The sequence below is a fragment of the Ochotona princeps genome, chromosome 7 (assembly GCF_030435755.1).
Source record: "Ochotona princeps isolate mOchPri1 chromosome 7, mOchPri1.hap1, whole genome shotgun sequence".
In the NCBI taxonomy this organism is placed as follows: domain Eukaryota; kingdom Metazoa; phylum Chordata; class Mammalia; order Lagomorpha; family Ochotonidae; genus Ochotona; species Ochotona princeps.
Window position 1 is genome coordinate 29490792 of NC_080838.1, and position 26370 is coordinate 29517161.

At 37.4% G+C, this 26370-nt stretch overlaps 1 long non-coding RNA gene across 1 annotated transcript in view; it reads left to right on the forward strand.

Annotated features, from left to right (window-relative positions):
• LOC131480755 (uncharacterized) overlaps window positions 1–26138 on the forward strand; it is a 53236-nt gene extending 27098 nt beyond the window's left edge. The window contains exon 3 of the long non-coding RNA XR_009245786.1: window positions 25956–26138. This is a non-coding gene — a long non-coding RNA (uncharacterized LOC131480755). The remainder of the gene's footprint in view (window positions 1–25955) is intronic.
• Window positions 26139–26370: the final 232 nt, after the last annotated feature.

Here is a 26370-nt window from a genome sequence, read left to right on the forward strand (position 1 = left end):
CCCACCCACCTCAGATCCCGGATGTGGGGCATGCTCTGAGATACTTGCTCAAGTGGTTTTGATAGTTCACCAGTTATGAATCGCTGCCAGTCTCACCACTCCAAGCACAATGAGGTCGTTGAAGAATCCACTGATTGACATAGTCCATCATAGAGTCTCCATTTGCCCAGTATTTCGCTGCCAACATATAGCTGAGATGGTTGATTGACTTGTTCTGTCTTCTGTCTTTTCTTGGCTAGGGTTCTGAGTCCACCATTTCGATTGGGGAGATCCCCAAAGAAACTCTGAGATATTCTCAGACCAGATTCTTGTATGTTCTAGCAAGCACAGGGCCCGGCACAGTCCATCACCCCAATCAGCCGGTGGTTGCAATTGCTGGGTTAGTTCTGTTTTCAGCCCTGACTTCCACTGGAACCAATGGGTGTTGCAATTCAGCCTGGCTCTGCCCAGCACACACTCAGCCCTCGCATAAACCAGTGGGACCTGCAGCCTAGTCGGAGCGACCCATAATAGCCCCCACCAGGCCTGCCCCCTACACTGGTTTGCCAGTATGTATAGCAGACTAGTCCAGTCTGTCCCACATCCCATTTGGCTCTAGTACACGTTGATGGGTATTGAAGCTTAGCAATAAAGCCAGTTTTACACTGAGAAAATCTATGTGTCTTTGTTTTATACTTAATCTTTGTGATTTCCTGCTAACTTTGGTTTGGCCTGGTTTTCTAACATTTGCTGTTGAAATTAGTGATGTTTCTTTTCCTTGTGTCTTCTACACTGCTATATGAACTTAAGCTAAAACTTCCTGCTACTTTAGAACTTTTTTTTTAAGATTTATTTGTTTTTATTACAAAGTCAGATATACAGAGAGGAGGAGAGACAGAGAGGAAGATCTTCCGTCCGTCTGATGTTTCACTCCCCAAGTGACCGCAATGGCCGGCGCTGCACCGATCTGAAGCCAGGAACCAGGAACCTCTTCCGGGTCTCCCACGCGGGTGCAGGGTCCCAATGCTTTGGGCCGTCCTTGACTGCTTTCCCAGGCCACAAGCAGGGAGCTGGATGGGAAGTGGAGCTGCCGGGATTAGAACCGTGCCCAAATGGGATCCCGGGGCATTAGCCGCTAGGCCACACCGCCAGGACCGCTACTTTAAAACTCTTAAAATAGTTTTAATTATCTTCTACAATTTTCAATGTGTAGTGTTTTATTGCTGTTTAATCTGATTTTTAGAAAAATTTTATCATATTGTAGTGGCTTAAGGCTCAGTATCTGGGGTCGAATTGTGTGAACTTTGAATCTCAGCTCCACCACTCTTTAGATCTGTATTTAATTTTCCATATCAGCCAAACAATAGCTGTATTGGTAGAACATACACCTAACGTACATCACACAGCATATGGCTCATAATAGGCAGCAATTAAAACTGGCTTCCAGTATCCTCAAAGTCACTTTTTAAAAAACGACCTTATCATGAAACTTCTGTGTTGGTTAATCTGGTTTAATACATCCATATGTGAATGCATTGCCATTGACTCAACAATTTGGTTGCATTTCAATAATATTTGCTGTGGTTTGTTTTATAGCCTAGTATTATCAAGTTTGTACAAGTTTCATGAGCACATGAGAAATATTTCTACATCCAGTAATATTTACAAGAAGATTTTTTTCTGCATATAGTAGAACAGACATATTAATTATAATATTCTGTGTATGAAATGAAAGCTGAATGCTTGATTTACCACTCTAATATAGCTTTTCATTTTTACTTTAAAAATTCTGTTATACTGTCTCTCTGCTTTTTTAAAAGCAAACATTTTTAAAATTTAAAAATGTCCGTGTTTTCACTGGTGTGGGTTTAGTCAATTGAGATGTTTTATGTATTTGTACTTTTCTCTGCTACCTTGTCCTTCCTCAGGCTCTCTGTTTTCCTTTCCTTTCCTACTAACTAATGGATTGCTTGCATGATCTTTATTCTGTTCTTCTGATATTGAGCATTTTTATAGTGGAGACTTTTTTCTTTTTTTAAATTTCAGACACATGAGTTTAATTATCTGCCAGACCATCCAAATGGAAATATGTGGTAACTGAATAGATACAAAGGTCATAAATTTAGCAAAAAGGCCGATCATCTAGGCCAGAATTTTTTTGTTTAAACTCATTTAGCTTTAGAGAGTCATTAAATTGGACCACTTATTCTAAAATTTAAAACAAAAGCTTTGTCAAAATAAACAATTTGCTAAAAGTGGATTTCAGAAATTGTCCAATTATTTTTAACATGACTTAAATTATTTCACCTTTCTTAAATATCAATAGTTTATCTAAATGCTATGCACTTTTATTTTGAAAAATCACAGTATATACTACATATATTTTATGTACTTATATGTATTAATATAATAAATATGTATATTTATATTTGAAAATTACAGTGTGTATATACTATATATATATATGTTCCAGAGTGTCCTGAATTGATTTTAATACGACTTTCTCTGTTTTTAAGTGTTTTAGTTATTGCATCATCTTTTAAGTACTTTAATTGTAGCATATTTTCTTTGTTTCTTTTTATTCTCTTGTGTTTTTTATCTTCTCTGGCTTAAAGTAAGATTTTCTATTATTCAATTTCATCTTTCTCTATTAGTATATCAGTTATACTCCTTTTAAATATTTTTGTAGTTAACTTAAAATTATAAATATGCATTTTTAAATCACTTAAGTCCACCTTCAAATAACTCTATCACTTCATCAATAATCCAATTACTCTTGCTTCTTCTGACGACAGTATATCTTGTCTATCCCCATCATAAATCAGAAAGATTCTAAGTTGAAAATACATTTAAGGCATCTCTTCTACTGAACATTATACTTAGCTCAGCCTGTCTCCAATTTGCTCACAAACTTAAAATTGGCCTGCAATTGAACAAAATCATCTAACTTAAAACCCATTTTAGTGTTGAATACCAAGGATCTTGCAAAAGCTCATGAAAAATTTCACGTTATGCAAAAATGAAAAATGAATTAAAAATTTTGCATCACAGACTTATCTTTTCACTTCAATTTTTCATGAACTTTTTAAGTTGCCTTGTATTACGTAATTTATTAAACTGTCTGCATTCAAGCTATGATGGTAACACAATACACTGCAGATTGGTTGTGAATCATGACTATGAAGCTGATGTTCAGATACAGCTGGATACCCCGCCCAGCATCTTTGTGCCAGATGGTAATCCAGGGAAAGATCACGATCTACAAGGAAGGTTCTACTGGGTGTCTATAGGTCTTACATTATGAAAAAATCAAAAGCCTTTAAGTTGAGCCATCATAAGGTGATGGTTATCTCCACTTAAAAATAGAGCATCCCAGTTTACATTCCTCATCAATTTATTGTTATTCATTTCACTTATCTACTTCATGTGTAGTTTATTCACAGATAGTATAATAACTTAACAAATTGCTATTATTATTGCTTTCAATAGTTAACTTTTAGTACAAATAAGAATGAGGAAAAGCAAGGATTTCATTTGGCCTTGATACAGTACTTCTGTAACAAATTTCCTTTCCCCTGAAGAATTTATTAAAATTTATTTTGAGGTGAATCAAGTGGTACAAGAACTTTTAGCTTCTGTTTGTCTGGAAAAAAATATTTATTTTCCTTTTATTTTGAGAAATAATTTCAGTGAACACAGAATTCTAAGCTTATGGGTTTTTTTGCTTTCAAAATGGAAAGCATTTTGTAGTACTTCAAATTTATTTGGTTTATGGTGAACTGATCGTAACTTTCATTGATTTTTATCAATAAGTAGAAAGTGTTTTTTTTTCTTTGTGACTTCTTTCAAACTTTTGTCTTTATCCTTTTCTCTTCAATGGATATGGATGACTTTGGATATAGTTGAATGGTCGGGGGGATATTATTGTTCTTTTTATCTTTCTTGGTGTTTATTTGGCTTCTTGAAATTATGTTTTAATGTCTGACTAATTTTGGAAAGTTCCAAGATTTTTTTCAATTCTGTTCTCTCTTCTTTTTGTGATGTTGCAATTATGTGTGCTAGTACATTACCAAAATAATCCCAAATCCTTGGATGTCTTCAGTGTTTTTTTTTTAATTTATTTATTCTTTCTTTTTCTTTCTTCATCTTTCACTTAGATAAATTTTTGTTGCCTCTATTCATTTCCACTACTTCTTTCTAGGTCATGCCCAGCTTACAACGAGTCTATGGAAGACAACCCTCACTTCTGCTTATTTTTTTTCCATTAGAACTGTTGGCAAATTAATCACAAGCACTTCAAAATCCCTAAGCATCGCACCTGCTATGTCAAATACAAGTTTTTCTTCAAGCTGTGGCATGTTTATAAACACTTGCTGCAACTATAGCAATGCCTGCTCTCCATTCTATTTTCACTGGTGACATTGGGCTTCCTTAGGAACGTCATGAGAGAACCTTAGAACAAACCTAACCAAAAACCTCCATGAGGAAACTATAAAGTATTTTTTAAAAAAGGAGAAGATATTATAACATATGGAAAATCACAATATTCCTGGATCTCGAGGATCAACATCATCAAAATGTTCATATTACTGAAAATCATAGACAGATTTGATGCAATTCCAATCAAAACCCCAATAACAGAAGAGCTGGAAAAGAGATACAAAAATTCATCTGGAAACATGAAAGACCATGAATAACTGAAGCTATCTTGAAGAAAAATAAAGCAAAAGGAATCACAATTCCAGACTTCAAGACACACTACAGTACAGTTGTCATTAAAACAGTCTGCTACTGGTACAGAAACAGAGAAGATCAGCAGAACAGAATAGAAACTCCAGAAGTCAAACCACACAGCCAATCAATCTTTGGAAAAGAGAGCTGAAAATAACCCAGAGAAAAAATCTGGTCTTTGCAACAAATGGTGTTGGGTCAATTGGATATCTGTTTGTAGAAGTAATAAACAAGACACCCATCTTTCACCTTACACAAGAATCAGCTGTAAATGGTCCAAGGACCTAAATGTGCTCCCAGAAACTATCAAACTATTGGAGAAAAACATAGGAAGCACTATGCAAGATTTGGGCATAGGCAAAGACTTCTTAGAAAAGTCACCAAGAACATATGCAGTCAAAGCCAAAATAAACAGATGGGACTATATCAAACTAAAATGCTTCTATACAGCAAAGGAAGCAATCAACAAAGTGAAGAAGCATCCAATAAAATGGGAGAAAATCTTTGCACACTACACAATCTATAGGGGACTAACATCCAAGATTTGCAAAGAGCTTCAGAAACTCAATATCAACAAAACAAACAACCCTGGGAAGAAATGGGTGAAGAAAATGTACAGACATTTTTCAAAAGAATAAATTGAAATGGCTAATAGACATATGAAAAAAATGCTCAGACTCTCTAGCTATTAGGTAAATGCAAGCAAAAAGAAAACCACACTGAAACACCTAACCCCAGTGAGAATGACCTAAATACAGAAATCAACTTACACCTTCTTACTTGGATGTGGGGGAAAAGGTACTGTAATTCATTCTTTGTGGGAGTGTAGACTAGTGTCACCACTACGGAATTCAATGGGGAGAGTGTTCAGACAATTGAAAATTGACCTACCATATAACCCATTTGCTCAGTGAAATAAACCAATCCCCAAAGGACAATTATTATTTCTCTCTAAGACAAACTTCATACATAATACAAACCAAATGGATATATATATACATATATATATGTATATATATATTCTCATAGATGTATATGCAATATGCAAGTATACACATATATTTTATAGATAAACAGTGAAATGGAGCCTAACATACTGAGAAGTGGAGATACATTGCAGTACGCATCTCTACTTCCAAATAAAAGGACTCTCAATGAATCTGTCAACTATATCTTGACAATATGATATTGTATTTCTTTTTTGAAGATTTATTTTATTGGACCTGGCAGCGTGGCCTAGCAGCTAAAGCCCTTGCCTTGAATGCACCAGGATCCTATATGGGCACGGTTCTAATCCCGGCAGCTCCACTTCCCATCCAGCTCCCTGCTTGTGGCCGGGGAAAACAGTCGAGGACGGCCCAAAGCTTTGGGACCCTGCACCCGCGTGGGAGACCCGGAAGAGGTTCCTGGTTCCTGGCTTCAGATCGGCGCAGCACCGGCTGTTGCGGTCACTTGGAGAGTCAATCATCGGAAGGAAGATCTTCCTCTCTGTCTCTCCTCCTCTCTGTATATCTGACTTTGTAATAAAAAACAAATAAATCTTTAAAAAAAGATTTATTTTATTTTTACTGGAAAAGCAGATATACAGAGAGAAGGAGATACAGAGAGGAAGAGCTTCATCTGCTGGTTCATTCTGCAAGTGGCTGCAACAACCGGATCTGAGTCGACACAAAGTCAGGACCAAAGAGATTCTCCCAGATCTTTCACACAGGTGCAGGGTCCCAAGGTTTTGTGCTGTCCTAGACTGCTTTCCCAGGGTACAAGCAGGGAACTGGATGGGAAGTGGAGCAGCTTAGAAACTAACCAGTGCCCGTATGTAACTTGGTTCCTGTAAGGTAAGGACTTCATCTACTAGGATACCACGTAGGGCACTGATACTGGATTTCTACCTTTGCCAAACCTTCAAAGTCATGATACACATAAATAGCAGAATTTCTGTTACTAAAGGACTATACCACCATGAAAATATAGGGGAAAATTGTGGAAGGTGAAAATTGAGAGGGAGGACAGGAAAGGAGAGGATAAATACCTACAAAACTGTAAAGAAATAAGAACAATTAAAAAATAAAAAAGAACTTGAGAGAGATGGCAAGCCTTGGAGAAGTTCTAAAAAAACAACAAGTAAAGCTGTTATTCAAAAAAGCAAGGGTGAACCATGAACAGAGCACTTGGCCTGGCAAGCAAAAGAAAGAGGAACATTGTCCTTTTTTAAAGTATTTTTTTCTAAACTTAATATATTCTCATAAACTGATTTATGAGAGTACAAGTGGAAGCAAGGAAAGGGGTTGAATATCCTCAAGCATATTCCTGGTATCCTTATATGTTGCCCTTGATTCAGAGCTAAGGGTGTGTCGTCCAATTGCTAAGGGCATTTTCCCATAAATCTATATTATGTGCCAAGGTAGTCATCTTCCCCTGAAAAGTAGCAGTGTCTGGGGACAAGTTATCATTCTGAAATAATAAAGTCCATTCATTTTGCTGACATCTAAAATGCATGAGAACATTTATGACCAAATGTGTATATATTGCTAACCAAGAGTATGTGGCATTAATTATCAATGCTGCTCCAGGGAAGATTATGTTTATAATGTTCTGAAGCTGATCTTTCTTTTAAGTCCAGGTTGTTTATATTTGTGGAAAATTATTGTGTCACTTAATTTGATCTGGCCTCTGATGACATCTTTCTGCAGCCATCAGCCTCCTTCTCAGTGGGTTATATTTCATTGACATTTGGTATTATATTCTATATCTTGCTCATAGAAAGTTGTGTTTAATATTGTAAAATATTTCAACTTATATGTTGCTTGGCAAGAATTGGCTATCCAAGTCAGACTTTATTTGAAAACAGATGTCATTCATAGTAACTATTCTATCAAATAAGACATAATGACCAGAGTAACGATGGCCAATTGGTATAGGAAGGTGTAGCCAAGAGTGCAAACAGAGCCAAGAGACGAAGTCAGGTGGAATGCAGAGCTAGAAAAGGAAAATCACCAGACTGCATGACTGAAGCTCCCTGGAGGCTTACAGAGAGGAGCAGAATTACACAAAAACAGTTGTTGAAAACCCAAGAGGCTGCAGCCAGCACCCCAGGGGGAAGGTGAGCCCAGGTGAACTACAACAGGATGCCTCAACCCCCAAAGGATTGATAATTTTGGAGCCAGCACAAAGGGAACTCTCATCAGGAGCCCCAAACAGACAGAGGCCCATAGGACAAAACTGGTGAGGGGAAACAAGGCTGAGTAAAACCTCACAGGACCACCTGAGGAATCACACCAGCAGACACACCGCTAGGGAGCTGGCCATTGGCTACTGAAGGGTGATCTGGTTGAGGGCAGGACTCAGGGAAGGAAGACATTACCCACCCCACACCCAGAGTACTTGTACCCTAAACTTTCCAGAGAGATAGTGGAGCCAACTGAGAGGCAGATGCTGGATCCCTGGGGCAGGCAGGGGTTGAGGGGGAATGATACAGAGACTGGGTCAGAATTAACTGCATGAATTCTGGAGTGAAGCGCAAGGAAAGTTCAGACTCATTCACCTGGGCGAGCATTAACCCAGCAGCCAAGATCCAGTACTGGGAGAGTGAAGATCCACAGGACTGCACAAACCTGTAGCAAGAACCTCCTGGTGGTATCTTAAGCAGCCGAGAACTACTGCCAAAACCCTCTAAGCAGAACAGCAGTCTTAGCAGACAGCAGCAATACATCCACAAACCCACTCGCTCCACAGACTGTGGGTGTTACTAGACGAAGAGGAGCACTGCCCAGGTGGCTAAGGAAAACAGCCAGGGCAACATTGACTGCAGAGACTAAGGCTGAAGCCTTCCTACATAAAATTTGGAAGCCCCAAACACAACATAGACAAAAATTGGCTTGAAAAGAAAGCCCACAGATCTAAAAAAATCATGGAAAATGGAAATAGGAGAACAAGAAACATAATTGAAGAAACCAATATTTCCCTAAAAAATGAGCAAAAGACCATCTCAAGCTTAGAGCTACAAGATGAAGATATTGAGGATCTCCCAGACAAGTTTACAAAAAAAATTATGAAACTCATCAGACACAGTAAGAAAGACAAGAATTTAAGTAACTTAAGGAATATATCACCACAGAGATACAAACTATAAAATTGATTCAAACTGAGGTACTTGCACTAAAGAATAAAATTGAGCAAAATTTTAAAGAAAAGGTGACAGAAAGCCTCACAGAGGCTCAAAGAGACAGAAGAAGAAATATCAGGATTATCCAAAAGAACCAATACACAAGAGAAAGCACCCTGCGCCCCTATAAACATTGCAGCACAATCACAATAGCAAAAACTTGGAGACAATCTAGATGCCCATCAAAGGAGAACTAGATGAAGAAATTGTGATACATATATTTTATGGATACTACTCAGCTACTAAAAAGAATGAAATTTTCCTGTTTGGAACCAAATGGTCCCTGTTGGAGACCATTACGCTCAGTGAAATGAGCCAATTCCAAAAGGACAATTACCACATGCAAAATAATAACTAGGGTAAACAAACACTTGTAATCTCATGAATGAACTTATGTAAAGGAGCCCTGAGTATTTGGAATCAAAGAAAATTGACAGAATGCATCTCTACAACTTAATAAAAGTAGATACTCAATGAAACTGCTACATACACCTAAACAACAGAATAATAAACTTTCTACCATTGCCTATGCCAACACTGTCATGACCCATGTAAAGAGCAGAAAATTGGAGACAACACTTGGCAGACTGTTTTACTACAAAATACAAGGGACAATTAAGGTGAGATATTATAAATATCCTCTGATATTTTTGTTTTTAACTTAATTTCTTCAAAAAAGATTTTTTCTAACTAATTTCTTCAGTGACACATAGGTCATGCAGTAGCATTGCTTTTCTCAGGAAGGTTTTTGATATTCTTTTTCATTTCTTCAGCAACATTTAGGAGCGTGTTATTTAACCTCATGTGGTTGTAAATTTTTTATGATTCTTCATGTTGTTGATTTGGGTTCATGGCTGTCCATTTAAGGGGAAGTACAAGAATTGTTCAATAGAAACCATCATAACCAGTTGTGAAGATGCGATGCAGTATGTATCTCTACTTCCAAATTAAAGATGAGCTTCCAAAGAAACTGCTAAATATGTCTGAACAATAAGACACTGGACTGCCTGCCATCGTCCATACCTACAATACAAGGTTACACTTAAACAGAAGAATGATAGACATGTGACTATCTACGGAGCACTATGCTACTGCAATATGGAGGAAATCAGTGCGGGGAAGGGGCTTGAGAAGAGGGGAGGGGAAACTGCAGAGTCTATCGAAACACATTGCAAAATAATAATAATTTTTAAATGGAAATAAAAGATATAATGACCAAGTGACTGTGAAAATGGGCAGATCCACCAAACCAATACAAAACTTCTATTATTACTATTACTATTACCATTACTATTACTATTATTATTATTGATCATCATAATAAAATGACACACTCCTTAATAGTTTCACCACAGTTTTTAATTGATATTTTTATGAGGAATCTGTGGACCCCCAGAATTAATGGCTTTTGGAACAAGTGGATTCATAGTCTTTGTCAGTTAAGCATTTAATGGTCCTACATTTACAGGTAAGATGAATGGGAGGCCACTATAAAAGAGCCTGCAATGAAAGAATCTCAACTGAACTTGAACTGTGGTTATGCAACAAGGTGGAGGAATCCACCATGCGGGGAGGGTTTGGGGAGGGGTAGGGGGAATCCCAGTGCCTATAAAACAGTGTCACATAATGAAATGTAATTAATTTTAAAAAATTCTCAATCCAAAAAGCAGGAACAAGCACTCAGCTATCACACTCAATTCGTAGACCTTTGCAAGTTTGAAACAAAAAATGAGTTTTCAAACATTTAAGCTCATAGTGTTGGAACTGGCTGAGAATGGGGAGCTGTCCTACCATATCCTTTGGGGTTCTTGTTCCATTGTTCCCTTTTACTAACTGTATTTCCTGTGCCGGGGCTCTAAACACTTTGAGATTTGTCAGAGGAAAACTCTCCACTTCCTCTCCTTGATGACTGAGTCAACAATATCTACCACATGTGCGTTGGTGAGAAACATATGGGTGATGAGCAACGAAAGATTCATTGCTATGTCCAGTGGAGCAAGCCTTCAGCACTATTTCATTGCTCAGACCATCTCTTTTTATTTTTCTTTTGACTCACCTACAAACTGTGTTGATCTTGTCCAAAAACTTAGTCAAATGTGCTTCCACTCATGGAGAATATTTTCATGGAGAATATTTTCATCTGCTTAATGACTTATCTTGAGGCTTGGACTCATTCATTTATGTGTCGTCATATGTACCATATATATAGCCTGAAGTTAGTTTTATATAATATTTTTATTTTGTGTATGAAGTAATGTTTCATGGTATGTAATTTTCCACTTAAAGCTTCATATATGTGTTCAAAAAATTTAAATTTTATACATTTCATATTTTGTTTTTTCAGAATATTATGATCAATGTGAAATAAAAATATTTTCCATTTACTGTTTAAGGAATTGATGCAAAATTCCCTTTCGGGACTACACTTCATTTTGAAGATTTGTTTGTTTTCATTTAAAGGCAGATTTACAGAAAGAGAGAAAGAAGGATTGAGAGAAAGAGGGAGAGAGAGAGAGCTTCCATCTGCTGCTTCACTCTTCAAATATTTGGAACAGACAGAGGTGAGCCAATCCAAAGAAGCCAGGAGCCAGGAGCTTTTTCCGTGTCTTCCACATGGTGCAAGGACTTAAGGACTTGAGCTGTCCTCTGCTCCTTTCCCAGTCCATAGCAGGGAGAAGAATTTGAAGTAGAGCTGCTGGGGCATGATCTGGAGAACATATGGAATGCGGGTGCTGCCCATGGAAAACTAGCATGCTATACCACTGTGCCAGTCCCTTGGAGACAACATTTATTTAGATATGCTCAGATATGCAACTATTTCTTTCACATGTTAAAGGGGGTGGAGTCAAGATATGACATAGTCCAAACTTCTTAATTACAGTTTAGTAATAAGGGAAGTTACATAGATGAACTTCTCATTTATAAAAACAGGGACAACAAGGATCACAACAGTGGGTGACCAAGAGGAATTATGTTTGTGAATCAAAACTCACCACGTGTTAGAGAAATTACACCAAAGAAGTGGGACCTAAACAGTGATCTGAAGGAGTAAGGGGAAGTGATGGAGCAAAAGGAAAACATAATCCAAAACAAACATTTGAGCTGAAAGGACTCTCAAGAGTATTAGCGCAAAACTCTCACTTTGGCCAAATGTCCACCCAAAATGGGAGCTTCAGACCTTATTCTGCCTAATGACTATTCAGCAATCTCTGCAGTCACTAAGTGTCCCCAAATCCAAGACTCACACTGGCTTTGTTATTTTCCTCAATTTTTTCCACTACATCAAAATGCATCTGTCCTATACATTGTATACTGAAATATCATCATTTCAGCTTTAGGAGTAGACCAGATTCACCAGATTGATCTACTAATACAAGTTTCTCACACATTTTTGAAAGGCGGAAATTGAAGAGAGTGACAAAGCAGGAGCTTCCATCTGATGGTTCACTGTTGTAAAATGCCTGTAACAGCCAGGTCTACATTGGGCCAAAGCCATTAGCCAGGAAGTCAACCCCTATCTCCCATGTGGATGTCAGGGACTAACTTCGTGACCCATCACAAACTGCCTCACATGATACTGATTAGCTTGAAAGTGGAATCAGTAACAGGCAGAACTGAAAACAAAGCACTCCAACATGGGATATGAGTGTCCCAAGTTTCATCTTAACCACTACACTAAATTCTTACCTCAAGATGAGTATATTTACAAAACAAAAATCTACAGTATACCAAATCACAGTGATGTGAAAGTCAATAAGAATTCCTAAACTATCTCTACATTCAGCAATTTATAAAGAAAATTGAAAATCTCAGTCAAAGAGATATGATAAAAGCCATTTGTTGGAAATACTATGAACTTCATTGTAGTATAATCTGAAATTCAGTTAGATAACATAGCTGGAAAATATTTTTCCTTGGAGCTATTTTATCATTTTTATACGTAAATTTAATTTTTAAAAGGTATGATGCAATCCTCTAATTTTTATACCACTTTAGAAATACAAATAAAATTAATACTTATCTAGAAATATTCTTGGAACTATCAACAAGTCTTATCTGGAAGCACCAGTATCTCAAACCATTACCTAGAAACAATGTGGTTAAACCAACATACAACTGCTTCCTATCTGGGAAATCAGAAACCTTCTTTTAAAGGGGTCTTTAAGAAATCTCATGGAAAATGTAAATTATGAAAATGCCTTGCAACTTTTTACACCAAAACAAAGTTATCTTTCAATTCTGTTTTTGCATGAGCTTACTGAATGACTCCAATATAATCTATCAAAACTATAGAGGTTAAAATGGCAAAGAAAGACCAAAAAAAAAAAAATCACATATGTGCTATTTTGTTTGAAATTTTTGTGAGAATGTATATTCCTAATTTTAAAAGGCAGATTAAAAACTACCACCCTTAATTTAGTAATTATCCACATCTAGCAACTTTTAGTAGGTCAAGTTAAAAAATGAGTATGATGGAATCAGGAATTTTAGAATAGGAATTCAAAATACCCCTGGGATGCCCAGATCGCATACTGAAATGCTGGTTCAAATCAACTATTTTTCTTCCCACCCTGCTCTCTACTAATGTGCCTAGGGAGCAGGAGATGTTGCCTAACGTACTTGAATTCCTGCCATCTACATGGAGATCCTGATAGAATTTCTGGCTCCTGTATCCAGGCTCAACATTAATGGCCTTCCGGGGAATAAACCAGTAAACGGAATCTCCTCTCTTTGCTCTCTTTCTTCCACCCCTTCTCCCTCTCTCAGCTTTCCAAAGAGGTAAATACATAAAATTTTTAAAAATGAATTAATGTAGCTATAAGTTATTCTTGTATTAATAAACAATCACATGTGGGAGGCAAGACCAAACAGCAAGTGAGAGAATAACAGTGTCCCTTAGACAGTAAATGTATTTGTTCTCTAATATCTGAAAATATGCAACTTGTCCTAGAATTGCGTATGACATCCCAGATTTGCATCATAAAAGATCTCATGTGGGTGAAAAAAGCCACTTTCTTAAGACACTACTAAGATGGCTACCCCTCTTGTCTTTGAAGGATGAAAATGAGGAGATGTCCATCAAACACTTTTCTGTGAGTCTGCCCAATGTTGCCTAGTAAGCATATTTGAAAAAATAATAGCCTTTCTGGATAGAAGCAGACCCATCATGACCCTACATTTCTGACTGAGGGATTTCTCTTGTCTTTTAAAAATATATTTGTATCTATCAACTCTTAGATATTTTTAACATCCCATAGAACCAAAAACAATCTGGAAGTTTTGTAACTAAAACTAGAAGCTAAATATTTGTGGTGGACCTACTGTCTATCAAAAATCTTACATGTAAGTGTACCCTTTGCCTCATTTTGTTTCTAAAATGCTAAATAAGATACTTAGGAATAAATTTAATTCTGTGGATCTTCCCTGCAGATTGATTTATGGTGCAAAAAAATACTCTCAAAAAGTGCTAACAATAAAAAGTGCTAAAAAATAAGTACAATGTTAAAACATGAGATTACAACATTATTTTGCAGTCCTAATGATAGTGACATTCTAAATATTCATGTAGTGGCCACATGAAAAAATAAGATATCAAATATGAGCTTCATTATGACCTTACTTTTTGTGCAGAGAATATGTTTGTATGTAAATATATGTAACGATTATACATGTATACACACACATGCACATGTCTCTTGGTATCCTTATAGCATTGTTGCAAGACCTTTCATGAAGCTCATTTGAAATCATTTTTTAAAATTTTTAAATTTAATTTTCGAAATTATTTTCAAAAATCCACACATATCCTTCCATACACTTTAAATTGTCTCAAGAGTATTGTAAATGCTTCACATAGTATAAAATAATGTAAATCATGGCTGTGTGGTATTGTTTAGGCTATAATGACAAACAAGTTCTACACATGCTCAATAAAAACAAATATTTTTCCCCTGTTTGAAAAGCAGAGTTAGAGAGAAAAAACATTATCCACTGGGCCACTCTGCAAATGCTCACAATAGCTGGCATTAAATCAAGACTGAACTCACAGGTTATAGCTCAGTTCATGTCTCCCATGGGGGAGGCAGGAACACAGCTGAGTCCTCATTTACTCTCTCCCATGTTCTGCACAGGCAGAAAGCAGCAATAGGAAGCCTGATCCTGGAGCTGAACCTGGGTGCTCTCATATGAGATGCTGTGCCTTCACTGCTATGACAAATACCAACTGTGAAACAAAGCTTCACTGTGCATATTTGTAATCCACACTGGTTGAATGCACAAGTGCAGAAGCCATTGACATGGTGGGCCAATCATAAACATATATATACATATATACAGCCATGCACATACACACACACACACACACACACACACACTTTTAGAAGTTCATGGGAGAGTCACATACATTTTATTTAAGTATACAGAAAGATAAGTATAGATTTTATGTTTCTATGCAAATACTCTTCCGTTTCATTAGTTAATTATTTTTATTTAAGGGCAGGGAGACAGAGTGACACAGGGAAAAAGGGAGAGATCTCTCATTTGTGGTTCATCCCCTAAATCCCTGCAATAGTTCGATATGGAGTGGGTCAAAACCCCATCCCTGAACTTCAACCTGTGCCTCTCCCACAACTTAGCAGGAAGCAAGTACATAAGCCCTACTTGTGATCTCCACAGGGTAAGCATTAGCAAGAAACAAGAGTCAGATGCAGAACTGGAGATGAAATTAGACTCTTGATGTAAGCTACAGACATCCCTCTATAATTTGTTCTCAATTATAGAATAGGAAACAGTGGAATAGGATTTTCTTCTTGCTTATCTCACAGCTTAAAAGATACAACATGTAAGCATTCAACTAATACAGGGTAAAAGTACATTTTGCTTGTTCTACTTGAATTAGTATAAGTATTTTCATTTATAAGTAAATGAAAAAAACAGAAAAATTCATTAGGAATGTTAACATTAGCATTCTTGCTAAATTTCTTAAAAATCTTGGGGCATATCCTACTGTCAGTTACCATATTTCTAAAATTACCGGGGATGAGCAGATGATTTCTCAAAGTTCTTTCATTACTAATCTTCCACCATAAGATCCTCTTGGGATTATGTCCTTGACTTCTGTCGGCTGTAGGACATCTCACACATCAGTTTCAGTAACAGTGCACAAGCTCCTCTGGGGACAACTATGTCTTGCATCTATATTTACCTTTTGAATAAATTTCTATCACACAATAGTAGTTCAATGAATATTTGATAATATTTAAACCACTCTCTACATTGATTTTTCCCAACTTCAGAAAACCTGTCCCAAAATAGTCACAAAAATATGATTGATTTGTCTGCACACACAGAAATGGATAATCTGGTCTATAATCAAGTACAACCGGACTAATCATTGTAAGACACAGTACACAGGCTTTGAATAAGCTGTTCTCATGTTCTCTCAGCATCAAAGAATGTGCCTCCCAAAAGCCACTGAACACCATTGTTCTCAGGCTCTATTGAAGCTGTAAGACATCTTCCATGTTGGCTCTGTTTGATCCATCTTTCTGGTTTTGTCTTTCCTTTGTTCTTCAGAGGAACATAAAATTGTTTTGGTAGCTTAATCAGCTTCAGAGGAAGCCAGAGTAAGTGTGCTGGTTAAAATGTTCAGTCAGCACATCTGTCAGCATGTTCCCACTGAAAAACAAGAGGCAAAGGTTCCAATCGCAGCTTTAAGGTCAAGCAAGACAAATGGGCAGCTAGAGCAAATCCAGACCAAAACCTGATGTAGAAACCCACCAGGCAACCAGACATTTGCTGAAGAGAGAGAAAGACCATTCATGGTGTAGACAGCTTCCCAGTTGAGTACAACCAGTAACCATGTATTGATGAATATAGAAAAATGTTAGAAAAACTAATATTTATTTAAGCAGAATTGAATTTACTTTAGAAAATAAGATTCAGGAAAAGATGAACTACTAAAATAAATATAGCAAACTATTTTAAGTACAAAGATGCACCCTAAAAGGGAAAAAAAAACACTTGCGAAGGCATTATAAATGTTTTCTGGGACTTGATATAAGAAATATGGGCTCAGCATATGGATGCACTGGTACACCACACTGAGCATAATTGTCTTTGGTTTGGAAACCTTTGGTAGTTTAACCATCATGAGTTATGTAAGTTAAATCAGAAATGTCCCCAAAAATCTGCTGTTTAACTCTTAGCTCTGTGTAGAAACTGCAAACAATGTTATGTATGTATGTGGAAAACATTGTTTTTCCTTCATGCACCATAATTTATAAATTCATGTATTTATAAATCTATGGGAAATAATACATTTATTAGATGTGTCCATCTAATAACTGCCCTTCTTGAGAAATTGGCTATGGTGGGCATATTATGTTACAGACATGTGTGTCTATTATTAGGCATTCGCAGAATATAAAATGTTGTGAAATAAAATCGGCCTTAAAAATCAACTTAAAATTCAATTCATACAACGTTCATACAATGTGGAAAACACTACTGTTCTTCACAGTTGTTACAACACTGTCTCTTCCAGGAACATTCCAGTCAGCCATCTGAAAGGGATACCTTCTTTCTCTAAACTCCCTCAAAGTCCTATTTCCTGCCCCTTCTTCATAATCAGACTAATGTGTTATACCACCACTAGGATTAATTTGAGTACATTCATTGTTATTAGACTATACGCTGCACTACTTGAAGGGAAAAGTTGCACATTAAAAAGATTTGTAAAGTTCATTCACATATATTGCTACCATATAGTGGTTTTTTTTGTATAAATTCATACACTTTCCCCCTAGGTAAACCTAAAGCCAGAGAAATAATAACTTTATAACTTTTATATTCTCCACAAATGAAAAATATGTGTGTCCCCAAATCCAACAAAGGACTCTAAATAGGACTGTTACAAAGTATATGAGCATGAAGCTGGATCCAGAGCCAAGAACAGGAATCAAACTCAGGTTTTATCATGTTACACAGCCGTCTTAATCTCTTGGTAATTCTTAACTCAAGTAATGTGATTTAATAATTCTGAGACTTTGGGTACTTTAAATTCCTTTATTTTACAAATCAAGGATGGTAAGCTCACTGTGTTCTAAGATTCTGATAGGCAGTATTATTCTAAGACCAGGAGTCAAATCTTCCTTAAGTTTCAGGTAAACTATTTGAGATTTTTTTTGAGCATGATGAGTTTAAGCAGGTGATACTAGTTACAGTAACAATAGTCAATATTCACTTAGGAGTCAAATATTTCTGACTACCTGCCCTTTTAAGCATTATTATTATTTTTTTTAATTTGAAAGGCAGAGTTGCAAAGAGGGAGAGAGAGGGAGAGACAGAGGCAGAGAGATAGTCGAGCCACTGGTTCACTTCCCAAGTGTCTACAACTCCCAGGGCTGGGTCAATCCAAAACCCAGAATCAGGAGCTTCGTACAGATCTGCCACATGGGTGCAAGGGCACAAAAGCTTGGCCCATCTTTTGCTGCTTTCCCAGGTACATTAGCAGGGAACTGTATTGAAAGTAGAGCAGCTCGGACTCAAACAGGAGCTCATATGGGATGCCAGTGTTACAGGTGGAGGCTTAACGTGTTCTGCCACAACAGCAATCCTGAGACCTCACCCATATCAGGTGCTTCTCCAGACAATGCTCACACAGCAAAGAACAAAACACATGTATTCTGATGAAGTTTACCTTATTGTTCATGGAGACATAGAATATAAAAATGCCTGCTTACCATAAGAAACTTGGAGAAAAGCAACACAATAATTGCTGATGAAAGGTGTCAAAAAGCATTCAGCAACTTTTTACTTCCTCTTTTAAATCTTTAAATTTACATTAATTTCCATTTTATAGGTAAAGGAATTCCCTCTTCCCCTCCTCGTCGTTCCCTTTTTTAACCAATCCCCACTGTTTTCTTCCACTTTGCTGAAATATAGTCCTTCAGCAACAGGCACAAGTCCAACATTCTGCTATATAAGTATATCATAGCATCATAGGTATAGACAATGTCCAGCAACCTATTATCAAGGTTATATTTAGCAGCTTTGTTGGAAATCCTCCTTTTATTTGGAAATAGAAATGTATACTGCAGCACATCTTCACTTCCCAATATGTTAGTCTCCATTGTACAATTCATTTATGAGAATATATGTATTACTTCATTGCTTACATATCCATTTGTTTCATAGTTTGCATTTTGATGGCTGAGTAGTATTTAATGGAGTAATTGTACCAAAGCTTTATTCTCCATTCCTTTTTTGGTGGGCATCTGGTTTGTTTCCATGTCTTTACTATTGTGGATTGTGCAGCTATAAATACAGAGCTGCAGGTCACCTCCTCATATGCAGATTCCACTTCCATTGAATTTATCCTGAGAAGTGGGCTAGCTGGGTCATAGATCCATTTTCAATTCTTGAGCACTCTGCCCACTGACTTCCACTGTGGCTGTTCTAATTTACACTTCTACCAATACTTTGGCAGAGTACCTCTTTCCCCACATTCACACTAGCAGGTATTGTTAGTAGATTTAGAGGTCACATCTTTTATATAATTCTGTCATTTTCTCCTAGTAATCACATGAGGAAAGTTATTTCTTTATGCGTGTTGTGCAGAAAAAACAGGTGTACAGACATTACCCAAGGTCCCTTGCAGACAATAAGTGTTAACAACAGAGCTTATGCCCTAACCACCATGTGACACTGACTTCTTCCTGATGATATTATAGTGCAGTTCTGCCATGATTTCATAAGCCAAAACACCACACATATTCTACAAACTTAGAACTAGTCTCAAATGTGCCTATCACTTAAAAACTATTGGTAGTGTGTCAAGAACTGTAGATGTTGGCATTCTAGCACATATAATTTGACTTTATTAGCACAGCACAATCTTTCAAAAGTAGTACAAATAACCACAATTAAAGTAAAAAATATTAACACTTAATAACAGATAAAAATACTATGAAAGCTCAATGTTGTGATGCTCAATCTTCAACTGCACTATGTTGCTGAGATGTTTAAAATGGATGGACCCTGAAACACCAAAATCATCTTTGTGCATCAACCCAAAAAAGCTCAGGAAGGTACTGTTGTGCTCCAATGAAGCTATACTTAGATTAGATCTTCCATTAAGCAGAGACTCACAGGATCATATGGTAGAGTGATTAAATGCATGAATTTGACATTCAAATATGTATGAATTCAAACCTTCTCTCCCACCCCTTCATTCTTAAGCCAGCCTATCTACTTCTATGAACCCTAGCTTCCTTATCTTTAAAAACATAATGACAACATCATCAACATTACATTTTCAAGGATTAAAGGATAAGGCATGGTAAAAGTTTGGCATAGTACTAACACATAATAATATATAATATGGCTGCTGGTTCTAATCCCGGCAGCTCCACTTCCTCTCTATCTCTCCTCCTCTCAGTATATCTGACTTTGTAATAAAAATAAAATAAATCTTTAAAAAAAATAATATATAATAAATATTATTCATTATTCTTATTATTGTGAATGAATGTGCCATTATCAACAAAGCAGATCTGAATATTCAGAGGAATAAAAGCCTGGCGCTTAACAGGATATCTGATGCTTTTGTTCAAAGATCCTATTCTACACATGAATGTTGAAGGAATCATTCCTCCTCTTTCTCAAACTGCTGATCAGAAATATGTTTAGACACTAACAGTCAACAGTTGCAATGTCTCCAAACAAAAAGGGCAATGACATCACTTTGACTTATTTCTGTACATTTGTATAAATAACTCAACTAATGAGTGTCTTACAAGAAGAAAGAATGAAGATGACTCCACTGGTATGTAAAAATATTCGTATAGACTCAGCCCCTATTGTCAACTCACAATAGCCACTGATTATGTGATTATTTCTTCTCATCTGTGCTTGGATGACTTAAAGGCACTTCCCAGCAAGTACACTCATAATGCTAAAGCAATGATCATTCCCAATTTATACCAGATTTCATTCGGCCATATCAACAGCCCATACAGCCAAAGAAAGCACTCCCTTACACATGGTTTCCATGGTGTTCATGTGTTTCTTCACTAAACAGACAGATGCAGATTAAGCAATGCATGTCAATCCCATTAGGAGGCTGTGAAATGGGCAGAAGTTTGTCACACACGCATGCAATCACACACATTGTGAACATCCTGTTTATTTGGCTCATCTTCTGCTGATTGGCTGTGGTGTATCAGCACATTACTGACAGCTGGGAATTTCTCCAGTGGAACATGCCTTTCCTGTGACAAACAGCCGAGGAGCAAGGGGAACATGTGTCTACCCAACTGTGTCCACACAAAGCAATACAGTTCCTCCAAAGGCAGAACATGCAGGGTGCTTGGGTTTCATCGAACACCATCCACAGGCCCCCAATGACCTTTAGAGGCCGAATGAGATAATACATTTTTGGATCTTTATTTCCGGACTGCTTTGGGCAAGGTCAAGATGGCAAATATCCCACTTCCACAATATCAGATGTTACGGTAATTCCTTTTAGCTAATGTGTAAGAGCAAAGGAATGCCTTCAAACCTCATCTAGGCCCTGTGGAATCTGTTGAAAATGCATGACAGCTGTGGACTCTGGCGAAGCTGTCTGTGAATGTATGAGATTTGGAAACAATTCAAAGCTAGAAATAACTGCGCAACTCATACCCCTGCACCACTGTTCCCACTCTCTCTTCCCATCACTAATTTCTCACACGCTGTAGCAACGTCAATAGCTCCTACTCATGACTTTCTCGGATTCTTCATGACCAGGAATCACGGATAACCTCCACACACAAAGATGTGAGAAGGTAAAAAAAAAAGCAGAAATAAGGTTGGGGGTAACCCAATGAATTTCATAAGGCACAAGAATAGGAAATTGGGGAAGAGTCTTTTTTTCCTTACATGTGTAATTGGGACTTTAGCAGCAGCAACAGCAATCCAACACATTTGTTTAAAAGTCCATCTGCAGTTAGATACATCACTAAGTTCTCACATGATTTATAGGAGCACTCATTTTCCTAAACTGAATTATTTGAAAGACCTTTTAAAGTTCTTTGTGCACATCATGTCTCCTACTATTTAATTTAAAAAAAAGAGTTGGTGTGCAATGCTTTTAAGAAAAGCACGATAATTAGAGAAATGAACTAAGAGGAAGGGCATCCATTCAAAGACTGGTTTTCTAAGTCAAAGTGATGAATAGCCAACTATATTATTGATTCTGAACTCAGAATTTCTATTCTGGAAAATTTGGCTTCAATGTCATTTCAGGATTCCAAGATACATTGTAAGTTGCTTCACAAATAATGTGACATCCCGGGAAATACAGCTATAACTTCTGTGCTACTACTACATGTATTTAAAGTGTATTTTTTGGCACAGATTGTTCCAGTAGTTTTCCCTTTCTATTTAACCCCAGGTTTGTCAGATATGTCAGTGGCAGAGAACATAGACTATTAACTGGTCTAAATCAGGCTGTCATTATCCAAAGTTTAACCAAAATAACTCCTCAAGTTAGATACTATAAAACTAAGAATCTACTTCTGTTAACACTAGCCCATCTGTTTCCTAAAGTGAAACTGAAAACCCACATGGGGCCAGTATAGTGTGGCATAGTAAATTAATCCTCTACCTGTGGCGCTGGCATCCCAAATAGTTGATGGTTCATGTCCCAACTGCTCTACTTCCGGTTCAACTCCCTGCTAACTGCCTGGGAAAGCAACAGATGATGGTTTAAGCCCTCATACCTCTTCATCCATGTGGCAAAACCAGAAATCCCTTGGCTCCTGGCTATAGACCAGCCCATCTCCAACACTTTTAGGCATTTGGGGAATGAACCAGCGATTAATGGATCTTTCTGTTTCTCCCTCTCTCTGTCTCTTAATAATTCTGGCTTTCAAGTAAGCTACGTTTTTTTTTAAATCTCACCTAAAATATTTTAATAAGTAACTTAGAACACAGAAAACAATGTGAAGATGATAAAAGTTTCCTATAGAGAATTTCACAGCCTAAATTCAAGCTTCTTCTCTTTGGCTATCTAGACCTATTTGAGGGCCACAAGCCAAAAGGAAAAGTTTGACCACTCTAGCATTAAGTTATATAGCACCCAGCTAAAGGAAGAGAACCTCCAAAGAAAATCCCTTGGAGGCTACACTCACATAGGGCTATTTCTTCTTACATGAAGGTCAGTGTTAACAGTTGATGTTATTTGGATCCGGATTACAGACAACTAGAAATAATGCATTGAGGAGTCAAGAGTGTTGACAGCTAGTAGAAGCACGGATGGGTAGCTCATGGCAAAAAATAAAACAAAGCAATGGTTTGGCAATATAATTGACAGGACTTTTAAGAAAGCACCTCCAGGATGCTATAAGATAGGGTAGAACAATAATGGATACATGATGTTGACCCTGTGTCACCCAGGAAAGCACCCTCTGTAAAAGAATCAATGGGCAGGTGTTAAATGACATGGTGAAGACACTTGTTAAGACATTGCCATCCCAATAGATGTGCCTGGGTTCATGTACTTGTTCTTATTCCAACTCTAGCTCCCTGCTATTGTGCACTATAGAAAGCAATGGTGATGTTGCGGGACGTGAACTGAGCCTCAGACAAAGCCAGCCTCTGGGCAAGTCAGGCTTAGCCATTGCAGACACTAGGAGAGAAGATCAGTAGGTGTGAGCAATTGCTCTCTTGTTTGCTATCTATCAAATAAAATAAAGTTGAAAAAAAGAATCTACAGAGGTGCCATAAGTTTTGTGTGTTAATATGTAGACAATATGAAGTTCTAAATTTTGGTATTTTGGAGAAGGTGATTTCCATTTTAACTAAGATGAACATGCAATGGCTTATTGGTCAAGCCTCTGTCTGGTGTGTCAGTATCCCATGTGGATGCCAGTTCAATTCCCAGCTATTCCACTTCCATTTCAGCTCCCTGCTAATGTTTCTGGGAAAGCAGGAAAGAGCTGTCCAAGACTTTGGGCCACTGCACTCACATGCAAGACTCAGAATAATGTTCTGGCCTCAGACCAGGATAGCTCTGTCTGTTGGAGCCATTTGGGAAGTAAATCAATAGATAGAGCTATCTGTTCTCTCCCTTCCTCCTTTCTGTAACTGCATTCCAAATAAAGAAATCAAGCTTTTAAAATAAATAAATAACAAAATGAATGTACACAGAACATTTCATTATCTCGAAATAAAAAATATTTTAATTGATGTGTTTAATAGAAGAGATATAAATTCAAGTTTACAGTCATTGTCTCCAATTCTTCTTATACTTACATGTCACAAGATATACACAGCATGCTGTTATTTTTACTTAAGTGTTTTCTTAATAGTCTCAGAAATAACCTACCATGAAAAGAAAACATAAATAGTGGAAAATTATGAACCAATCCCTTTACTCACACACACACACATACACACACACACACACACACCCCAATCACATGATGAACTGAAAGTGGGAATATATCTTCCATGTCAGTTTCACAAATGGAGGAGCGGGGATTACAATGAATTAGTCAAGAACAATAAGTTGACATTGGAGTTTCCGATGTAGGACATCTACGGACACAGTCAGGATAGTTATAGAAACACTTTGGAATTTGTCTAAGTGGAAGAAAAGTTACTTATCTGCCAGTCTTATTACTGCTTTCTCTTTCTGGATTTTGCATCACTGATTCTTCCTGCATTGAAGGTTCAATTAAGTTCATTGAAATTCTCATGCCTTGTCATAACATTAGGGCAATATTCCAGCTTGGCTTTTGTCCTCAATAAATCCTTTCAGTAAAATTCTTTCATAAATTCTACAGTGGTCACTTTTGGTATTCTCCTAGCACCACATCCCTCCTGAAAACTGCCCACCTCCCATTGTTTTCATTCCCTAGGGCTGCCATAGCAAATCACCTAAACCAGAGTAACATTTTGGCAAACTAATTCTCTCACAGCTCTGGATGCTAGAAGCCAAGACTTGGATTGTTGGCAGAAACCTGCATGGCGCCCTCCAGCTTCTGGCAGCCCTTGACATTCTTTGGCTTGCATCAGCACAACTTCATTGACTGTTGTCTTCCTCAGCTGGCCTTCTCTTCCATGTGTTCTTTCCTCTTCTCATAAAGAAACCAATCCTTGGATTTACCTTTATGATTCATCTCAAGACTGTTAACTCATTGCATTTGCAAAGATACTGTTTTAAAATTCAGCCACATTATGAGCTCATGGATGGACACAAATAGGTAAAGGGAGGTGGGACACTTCAGCTCACTACACTCACCCACATTGTTAAGACCAGTCACAGCTCCAGCATGACTCTATACCTCTGGCTATGTATAACTTGCTCATAGGTAAAAAAGTGAGGAAACAACTGTTCCTCACTCAAAAGCTGTGCTTCTTCTCTTCTACTCTAATCTTTCAAACTTATTTCCACATTAGCTGGTGAAAGGTCTAAATACTTGCCTTCCAAAGTCCCTTGCAATCAGGAGTCACTGGACTTCCTGTGACTCAGTTCAATCACTGAGACAAACAGGGGAAATGCAGCAGAGGCTTGATTTACTAGGGGGGTCAAGGAACCCACACTCACAATAATCTTGGGCCAGAGCACAGGGCCTAATACGTTTTATCTTTTTACGTTTCTGTTTAACTTAAAGAGAATCTTAAAATTTATAGGCATGTGACTAGCAATTAAGATGCCAGTAGGATGCCCAGTCCCCATATCACAGAGCTGCATCACAGAATCTCAGTCCAGTTTCCTGCTAATACACACCCTGGAGAGCAGCAGGTGATAACCCAAGTCACTGCGCCCCTGCTACCCATGGGATTCCCAGCTTCTGGCTTTGACTTGGCCCAGACCCACTCTTGGTGGGTACCCAGAACCAGTAATAGAAGCTCATGATCTACCTATCAAGAAAATAAAAACAAGCAAATAAATAAAAAATGAATTGAAAGGAGGAGCCCCAAATTATGCTGTGTTCATGTCCTCCAAAAAACAAATGTACTTGTTTTCTTGCTGAGAGAAGATAATGGTGCATACAGACAAGTCTCTTTTCTGTCTCTTTTTCTCCTGTTTCAGATGCTGCCATAAGGAAGTGATTATTATAGCAGCAGTGGTCATCATCATTCCATTATGAGAGAACCCTAAAAGAATCCTAGATATTTTTCCCTTTCACATGATTTAGCACTGAACCAACTTTGAGGTCTCCTCCCTCCAGACTCCCTCTTACTTAAGAAAAACAAGCAGTAAAAAATAATTCAGATTTTCTCAATCACACAGAAAAAAGCATCCTAACCATGACTTGCTATTGAACCAAGAAAGGAATAACTAGTATCTTGCTCCAGATTTTTGGACTGAAGATCTAGTGTCAGTATGTTGTCTGATATCACTGAATATATGTTGAAATTTTTTGTTATCTCAGTACTTGTCGCATAGATAAAGCTATAGGAAGGGCAAAAAAATAAACCTGACACTTGGAGAAAAGCAATGCTAA